The following is a 10,116-nucleotide window of genomic DNA, read 5'->3' as shown; positions in this document are numbered from 1 at the left end:
CTCGGGAATTCCCGGGACGGACACTCTACCCACGGTCTTCGGCCTCGCGTTCTTCCGAGCCACCATGGCCGCTCAATCCTTCTGCATTGCGCCAACACATTCATGCCCTTCTCCGTTCTAAACTAATCCTGTTAGGTTCCCGATTTTCACATATGTATTTCATATTTATAATTTTTTCCTGATTAGCAAAACAGCTAAACCAGGGTTGCTAGCGAACCGGGAAAACCGGGAAAACCGGGAAAAACTTTGGAATTTCATCTCATCACCGGGAAACCGGGAAAAAACCGGGAATTTCGGCACATCACCGGAAAAATGGTCATGTTAGGAATTTTTTTACAGAGTTTCAAAATTATTTTTAAATTGATTTCTAAATTTAAGAGCAGTTTTCGGCAATCTCGATATACATTTACATGAGGTTACACTTATTTTCGTTCATTAGTAACAAACATAGTTTAAATAGTTTTCCTAACTCATTGCGGACCAAATTCGAGATATCTTTTTTTTTTCTCTCAGCAAGTGTGCTACACTAACAAGCATATTTCAAATGTTCTAAATTAAATAACTAAACACTTAACAAAACTATACACAAAACGTTTGTAACTTAATGATACTTAATGATTGGTCCAGTGGTTTCGGATAGATATATGAGTGTCGAATTTCTTGGCGTAGATTTTTTCGCGGTCCTTAATATGTTACCCAAAATTTTTAACGTTTTTTAGTTTACGACAACCAGTTTTCGTTTTGGCGTCAAATGGTTCAGTATTCGATGAACACGTTTCATTTAATTATTATTCATGCAGAAACCAAATATTTTAGTAGCGTTAGATTTTTAAGCAGAGTTACATTTTTCTGACGAAAGAAATATCTTTTTTGTCAGAAAAAGATTTTTTTTCAATGTTGTGGTTTTTGATGCTCTGTTTTTCGTTTAAATTGGCCTGATGAGCGAAGCCTATGTATATCGCAAATAGTTTGATTTTTTTATTCTTCCAACGTTAAAATTTTGCTTAAAGTTTCCCGAGCTGGAATATATATTTTAATGTAAAAATCCTCTCGAAATCTGAGGCCTCTATATTCAGCCCTGTCTTATTCATAATTTTAAATATTTTCACGAATCTTAAGTTCAAATCACTAGGGCACTTCTGAATTTAATTTATTTATTGTTGTGTATGAAGAAAATTATTTTTTTCTATAACCTGTCTTTGGATTTAAAAAAAAAAATAACTCAGAAGAAAATAACTAAACATTTCCCTGCAATCTGATGATTTTAAGTTTTTTAAGACAAATTCCCATTCAAGTTGACAAGATGATTTAATATTATATTTCGATGTATTTTCTACATATTTTAATGTATTAATTCTACATTTAATTGTTCAAATTGTAGAGCAAAACGATAAGTATTCCAATTTCGTTGGATTCGTCTGAACATTTATAAAAACCTGTCAATTTGATACGAAAAGACAATGTGTTGAAAGACGTTGAAGTATTTGTCATGAATTCATACCGGTTAACAAGTTTTAATAAACATTGTTAGACATTTTAGGGCTTTATATTGATTTTATATTAAACAAAAACAAATATAATAAATTGTACCGAGAAAATCATCATTTTTAACCGGGAAAAAACCGGGAGAAAACCGGGAAAAACTTTGGAATTTCGAAACGAAAAATCGCTAGCAACCCTGCTAAACGAGTTCGTCAAATAGTTTATCGAGATGAATTTGAGGGGAGAGTGAGGATACTTGATTACTTCGCTATATCTAGAAACAAGAATGTCTTCCAAATATCAAATGTTCTAAAAAATGTGCCAAATAAAGCTAAACAACAATGAGATTCGTTCTGGCATCCCTGACGTCGCTGCATCTGAACAGACCTAAGGGCCACGCTAAGAACTGTCAAACAAACAGAAAACGGTTAGGAGTGAAAATTTGTGACGAACCGAGATAGAATATAATGCCATATTCGTTTTCATCCTGGTGGTGCACCGGTAGTGCACCAAGTGCTGTCAAAGCGTTTTTTTTTGTATGAAGATAACAGCAGTTGGTGCACAACCATCTTTCCACCAGATGAAAACGAATATGGCATATGTGACGCTCTGCGTAAATATTTAATGTTACCGAAAGTTTTAGTTTTTTTTTTAAAGTTGTTTGTGCTATTCGTGAGTACCTTTTTAAATTGATGTAACTTTTGATTCGATTTAACCTTTTGTAATATTTAGCGCACACCGGTAGAAACCCGATCTAAGGCTGATACCACCCACAGTCGAGCATTCCTTACTAAAGGGCTGATATAGGTTAGGTTTTCTTTTATTGGTATCAGAATAACTTTTAATAATGCGCATTTTCTCGAACTCTTATCCAGAAATCAATGCTCTTGATTTGTATAACTTGGCATCAAAAAACGGATACTCCTCTTGACTAAAGGAGACAAATGTAAGAAACAAATGTTCTATGTAAAAATTTGCTCTAATAAACTCATTGTTTTTAGCTTTGAGCTGCTCCTGCCCTAACTAGAGCTGCTCCGAGAACTTTCAGTGAATTATATTCCAATAATATTATCTCAACAAATAAAAAAAAAATTTTTTTCGAGTTATTGAACTTTGTTTAAAAAATTTACCAAAATGTGATTTGAAGATCTTTTTTTATCACTTTGAAATGTTTCTCACATGAAAAGATTACAATTAAAATATTTATTCTAAAATGTCAATCGGTTGAGTATAATTTGAACTTCATCATGCCATATTTTCGAAGCAATAGGGAATTCTTAGTTTTTTTTAAGAAGAAGTTTTCCAAAATGTATGTGTTATGGGTATAATTGATCCCTATAGTCCAAATTGATATATTTTTCTTCTGAATGGATCGTGATCATTGGTCATCATGAGATTTCTAATATTTGTTCAATAACTAATGTTTATCCAGTAATTATCTGTTAAAAGGGACTAAATATACTGTATTTATTTTATTTTATAAAAACCAGAAAATTGTGCCTTTAAGTATGCAATGACTCTAGCGTAGTAGACAATTTTTTTTAATTCTTTTTGCCTGATACTTACGAACTGTGAAATGAGAACTAACATGGCAAAACATTCAGATTTTACTAGATTTTCGCCTCCGCCTAGGGTCAGGGCATCCTGCATTAGGATCATGTCTCCTTTAGTAAAGGACCAAGTCTCCTGTAACTTAAGGAATATCACAATTTTTTTAGTCGCACGAAAATTCTTCTAGTTTATCTACGAGTTTATATGTCGTTCAAACGTTTGGATCATATAAACTTCAAATTACACGCTGCAAAAGACGGTGAGTTGCCAAATTTTCCCAAAAAGATATGATTAAAATAAGAAAAGGGGATCAAGTATCCCCATTCTCCCCTACCATTTTGTTGAGCCCAATCCAGGCAACTTCACCTAGCTACGAGGTAAGCTTAACCTTTTTTTGGATTTACCTTTTTTCTAGATGAATTGTACTTTTTTATTCAGCTCAATTCAAGTGAACTTCACCTCGCTGCGAGGTAAGATTTTTTTCCAGCTAGATTCAGGTAAACTTTACCTCGCTGTGAGATGATTTTCACCTCGAAGAGGTAGAAGTTAGAAGTTACTGTCAAATTATCAGTAATGGAATGAAATCATCAACATGTTTTTGTTTATATAAGTGTTGACATGAAAGAGTTATCTTGAGTAAAATAAGTAACATTATTTGACTGCGCCTTGATAATCAATTCTAAATTCTATCCTACGCAACAGCCGTTGAATACATATTCGATTTAAAGTTTAGAATTTTCATATGTTGAGTTGTGATGGATATTTATCTTACAGAACCAAATCATCTTTTTCAAAATCATGAAAAATATTAGAAAGACTGAATATGGTATCATTTTTAGACATGTAAATGGGACGATCATCTTTTGGTTGGATGTAATGTGTAGCGCATTTAGCAACCGGCTTATTATATGTAAATAATTGATTTCCGAGAGATTGAAAATTGTTACTTGCTCATTGGAATTGCGTTTAAACTAAATGTGTCGTCGAAATGGAACAATCGTTCCTAGAACTTAATAATATTTTATCGATTGGGTTTTTACACAACTTGATTCCTCAAATATTATTCATTATAATCAATCATATAAGTGGAAGTTTATCAGATGATAGGTGGTTTGGTGCCTCAAAAGTACAACATCGGATGTATTCAACTTTGTTTATAGTTTACAATGAGACGATTCTAGAAAAGATTAGCGAAATACTTATTTGCTTCTAATACAAAAATCTGCTCCTCAATCATCGCGGCATTTTCTGCTTAGCGTCCATCTTAGATGTAGCTTTCGGAAGGTAAAAAAAATAAACAAAAACGGCTCCACCGCAAGTCAAGTTTGAACTAAGCTGACTCTATCCGCCATCAAAGTGACTGTGCGGAAAACATGTCTGGAATTTCATACATGGAATTGTTAAAGAAATACCGGTTTTGCTCTCTGTGCTGACAGCAGCACTAGCCAGTCAGCCAGCCAGCCCCATCCGGTGAAGGCAAAAGCCCTTGGCATCGGTGATGTGCTTATTTTTACTTTATTTTTATGATATTATTATTTTTCTTCCTCTGCTGAATGTTTCATATTTGTTTTGTACCATTCGTGAGCTCAAACTCGAAAGTTACGTCTCTGCAAAATAAGCGGAACATGCTGGCTTCAAAAAAAAACCTTACCCCAAACGCATTCCTTTCAGTCGCCCGGGGAATGCTTTCGTATGAATTCGATTGATCTCTACAAAAGGGAGATTCTAGGGAATGCAATCTTTGGTGAGTCACCAATCTTGGAACACTCATTTGCATGGCCGCGACCATATTGTTTGGGGGATTTCGGTGACCTTTACGTTTGATTGTTTGAAGTTGTTTTTTGAAAGTTTTGCATTTTTTTTCATTGCCATTTTCATTTCGTACTTGATAATTTCATTTCCACCTTAACTTTATCTACGTTGGTTTAAGGGGGGAGTAGGGTCTAACGGGTAAAAAAACACCATTTCACGAACTTTTTTTTAGAGCTATCGTTCAAACAAATGCATTCAAATTTTTTGCATTATACAAAGCATTGTTAAAAGAACATTTAGTAATTTTTTCGTGAAAAAATATTGAAAAATGAGCCGGTGACTGAGCACTTCTGAGGATGCCTTTTAGAAAACAGGATTTGCGGTGGACACTGTATCTCAGCACAGAATCATCTGAAGTCAAAAATTCAGAGCAAAATATTTTTAATAGATGTTTTTCTGGACCCCAACGATTTTATTTAACTTAAAAAAAAATATGAAATTTTTGTGGCTGTTTGAAGTAAAAACTACGATTTTTCACGAAAAAATTCGCCATTTTTAATCTGTAAAATCTCCCCAAAGTAAAAAAAAGAAAGAAAATCGTTGGGGTTTGGTATTTTATATGTAGAAAACATGTTCCAAATTTGAAAAGAATCGGTGAAGTGGTTTTCAAATGACGATGTCCACTGACTTTCAAAATGTGCTTTCGAGAAAAACGCGTTTGAAGTTTCTGCTCTAAAAATGATGCAGTATTAGATAAGAGGAGATAAAGGCCTATAATTTCTACAGTTTTGCTTCGAATGACTTGAAAATTTGACACAACATTCTTGAAATGTTTTACAATAAGGAAATAAAAAAAAAATAAAAATCGAAAATTTCCAAAATCGTGCTTACGTAATTAGTGAACGGCCCCTTAGCTCCGTCCGAGTTCTTCAATATGGCGGAACGTGCGATTTGACAGTTTGGACCACCTTACTTCATTCGCCTTGGTTCCAATGATTGGTTCCGCAAATGAAAAAATAACATATTTTGAATAAAACTTACTCGTTTAAATTGTTGCTTGAACAATTGGACATTATGGCAGTTATGAATTATTGACATGTTTTTTTTCGAGACGGTGTGGTATGATTGAACCTTTTCAATTACTTAATTCTTTTATCACAACTACTTACAATCTACAGTAATTTTCGTTTCGGTCAGAAACTTGTAAGCCTTGAACGTCGTTTTTGCGCCGAAATTCAATAAAAAATATATTTACAAACATTCCAAGTACCAAAGCTAGCAAAATTTCTAAGCCCATCGTGAGTCAATATTTGCCGGAGCCACGAGCTTATTGATGTTTGCTATTGATAGTTAAAGTTAAACTGTTAAATTACGCTGCGACTGGCTAGAAAACGGTAGGTCGCTTTGTAAGCTGTTCTCCTCCCCCTTTTTTGTTAAAGTATTCTGCCAATCGAATCCCGTTATCTCAAGGACACCAACCAACCAGCTCGTAGAACATGATTAGTGCGAACCATCTTCGTTGATTGTACTTACATATATATAGGTATATGTACGTTGTTTTGAATATTTTGTTGTGACGCGTCTACTCGCCGTCTGGTTATGAATTGGGAATTCGTATAGACCGAGACAAGGGTTATCGATTTTAGAGATATTTCTTATATTAAAAAATCAATGTAAAAGCACACGATGAAAAAAACTAACGCAATAGAATTTGTTTGATTATTTAAACCACCAAAAATGCATGGAAACAAAATTAAATTAAATGACAAGAAAAGTACAAAAATCATGTCTGGAATCATAATTTAAATTCGTAGTTAAAAATAATTTTAGAATGATGGTTTGTTAAACTATAAACCTTAAGAACAAATTCCAATGCCGGCATTTTTTCAAAAGAAAAAACATCTTCCTACTCCTAATCAATCAACTGGTATTTTATTGCGTACAACGAAAACCTGAAGTGTTGACTACTGATTATTACCTAACAGTTGAACCACATATCAGGGTTTTACCCCGACCACAAACTAACCTTTTGACAGTTTAAAAACAACCGGGTGTAACAAGAACCGGTGTAATTGCTCATTGACATGTGTAAAGAAACCCCCGGCGACAGACGTGTACACTTTTAGAAAGATTAGTTCAAAACCGGTGTACAGAATTATCAAAACAAGTAAAAAGATAATTGTTATGACGACATTATCTAATTTACATAAATATGTATAAATATCAGCGGAATTGCTGCTGAATGATACTTCGGGGATCAATTTGAATTCGCCTAGTTGTTACGTAATGAGTGAAACTATACTATATGTATGTCATAGACGGGCTGGGAATACCGATAGCTTGGAAACCTGACCTAGCAGTGTAGCTGATGTGTATAGTTTTAGATATCACTGAACGTACTTCATTTCGAGGTCGGTCGGAATTGTCGACTTGGTTTGGATCTATGCACGAATTTTCAGAAAACTTTTGTGTCAGTTCTGGTCAAACATGAGTGTTTCCTTACACATCTATCGGTACGATTTGCCAAACAAAAAGGCGAAACCGATAAGCACATCGCCTGCACAGGAAAATATTATGAAACTGGTTGTGTATGTGTGCGTAGGTTTTGCCAAAAAAAAATAGCAGAACGAAGAATGAATAAATTGAACCTTATCACTGCACCGTTGCTGTTTTTGTGGCTCTGTTAGTAGGGCAAACACGTGCTTCTAGAGGTGCCTTATGGTGGTAAAGTTTCGTGTGGCATGCGAATTTGCATGTTATTTTTATTTTATTTCAAGCGTTATGTACTCATTCCCATTCTAAGCGGCCCGAAAGTGACGCTTGGCGATTTCGTTTTATTTCTACAAAGGTGGGGTTTTCAATTGTGGTTTTTTGGCTTCGATTTGAATGGAAATAGAACATCGGGTTATGAGCAGAGTATTTAAATGGTAGTAAATAATACAGCCTGATTTAACTGAAGGGAAATTCAATGTCACATAAGGGTTCGAGTCACAATTTTCATTCATATGACAATTTTATTCAAAATGACCACAAAATAAACTGTTTTTGGCAGTATTGGTGTCGAACAAAAAGTTCAGAGCTGATTTAACTGATTTGAATGATTTCTTCTATATCCAAATGTATGGTTTGTTTTTCTCGATCATTTTTTTAGATTCAAATGACAAACTCCACTCGCTTATGTTGGTTGAAGTCGAAATGTTTAAGCATGGTCCTTCATACCATAATGCATCTTATGAACATGATTCAACGTGCTCGTAAACATACAAGCACAAAATTTAATATATAAGGTCTATAGGCCTACATATGTTTGTTTGTTAGTTTGTTGGTTTGTTTGTTTGTTTGTTTGTTTGTTTGTTTGTTTGTTTGTTTGTTTGTTTGTTTGTTTGTTTGTTTGTTTGTTTGTTTGTTTGTTTGTTTGTTTGTTTGTTTGTTTGTTTGTTTGTTTGTTTGTTTGTTTGTTTGTTTGTTTGTTTGTTTGTTTGTTTGTTTGTTTGTTTGTTTGTTTGTTTGTTTGTTTGTTTGTTTGTTTGTTTGTTTGTTTGTTTGTTTGTTTGTTTGTTTGTTTGTTTGTTTGTTTGTTTGTTTGTTTGTTTGTTTGTTTGTTTGTTTGTTTGTTTGTTTGTTTGTTTGTTTGTTTGTTTGTTTGTTTGTTTGTTTGTTTGTTTGTTTGTTTGTTTGTTTGTTTGTTTGTTTGTTTGTTTGTTTGTTTGTTTGTTTGTTTGTTTGTTTGTTTGTTTGTTTGTTTGTTTGTTTGTTTGTTTGTTTGTTTGTTTGTTTGTTTGTTTGTTTGTTTGTTTGTTTGTTTGTTTGTTTGTTTGTTTGTTTGTTTGTTTGTTTGTTTGTTTGTTTGTTTGTTTGTTTGTTTGTTTGTTTGTTTGTTTGTTTGTTTGTTTGTTTGTTTGTTTGTTTGTTTGTTTGTTTGTTTGTTTGTTTGTTTGTTTGTTTGTTTGTTTGTTTGTTTGTTTGTTTGTTTGTTTGTTTGTTTGTTTGTTTGTTTGTTTGTTTGTTTGTTTGTTTGTTTGTTTGTTTGTTTGTTTGTTTGTTTGTTTGTTTGTTTGTTTGTTTGTTTGTTTGTTTGTTTGTTTGTTTGTTTGTTTGTTTGTTTGTTTGTTTGTTTGTTTGTTTGTTTGTTTGTTTGTTTGTTTGTTTGTTTGTTTGTTTGTTTGTTTGTTTGTTTGTTTGTTTGTTTGTTTGTTTGTTTGTTTGTTTGTTTGTTTGTTTGTTTGTTTGTTTGTTTGTTTGTTTGTTTGTTTGTTTGTTTGTTTGTTTGTTTGTTTGTTTGTTTGTTTGTTTGTTTGTTTGTTTGTTTGTTTGTTTGTTTGTTTGTTTGTTTGTTTGTTTGTTTGTTTGTTTGTTTGTTTGTTTGTTTGTTTGTTTGTTTGTTTGTTTGTTTGTTTGTTTGTTTGTTTGTTTGTTTGTTTGTTTGTTTGTTTGTTTGTTTGTTTGTTTGTTTGTTTGTTTGTTTGTTTGTTCGTATGCACCTTTTACAAATCCACACCGTTTAAACAATCAGCCTGAACTATGGTACAGTGATGGTTTTGGACCAGGGTAATGTTTTAGTAAGAGTTTCGAGCCCCTCCTACCTATGACGATGGACCTTCTCATAGAACTTAATAAAATTCCCACGAACAATAAGTCATGGCACACATTTTGTTCCTTCTACTGTTCGAAGCACGTGGTACCAGTACGAGATACCTATTTGGATGCAATGATAAGCCTGCATTTTGCATTGAAAAATACAACTAGCCTGTTAGGAATATATTGACTAAAGCTTAGTTCTTTTAGAAATGGGACAGTTACTAATGCATGTATCTCAACAACATTTCGTTTGATCTAAAAAAAACTGGAAAACTGGGAAAACCGGGAAAAAACCGACAATTGGAAATAGCACCGAGAAAACAGAGAAAAAATGGGAATTTAACATGAAAACCGGGAAAAAAACCTTATGCAGTGCAAATAATTTTTTCTATATAAATCCTATGTAAAGAAAAGGTTGATGTTAATCAAAAGTAATTTTTTATGAATAATTCGACAAAAACGTTAATTGTATTCCTTCGACAAAAAAATTGACATGGGAGAAGTTTATGCGTGTTTCCATTTTTTAATGTTCGCGTTTCCACCGAATGTTAAAAATTATAATTGTTCGAAATTCTAACTTCAGCATCCAGATTTTTGTTTCAGAATTGATAAAAAATTGTTCAAAAATTCTGGCTCAGGTAATATTTCAAATTTAGATTCTGAATACATATTTGATTCAGAACTCAGAATAAGAAGATCGAATTAAGTTCTCTGTGTTAAGACTTTGATCATGCAGTTTTGAAATCGGACTCC

The sequence above is a fragment of the Uranotaenia lowii genome, chromosome 2 (genome assembly GCF_029784155.1).
Source record: "Uranotaenia lowii strain MFRU-FL chromosome 2, ASM2978415v1, whole genome shotgun sequence".
Taxonomy (NCBI): Eukaryota; Metazoa; Arthropoda; class Insecta; order Diptera; family Culicidae; genus Uranotaenia; species Uranotaenia lowii.
Note: the sequence above shows the minus strand (reverse complement) of the source record.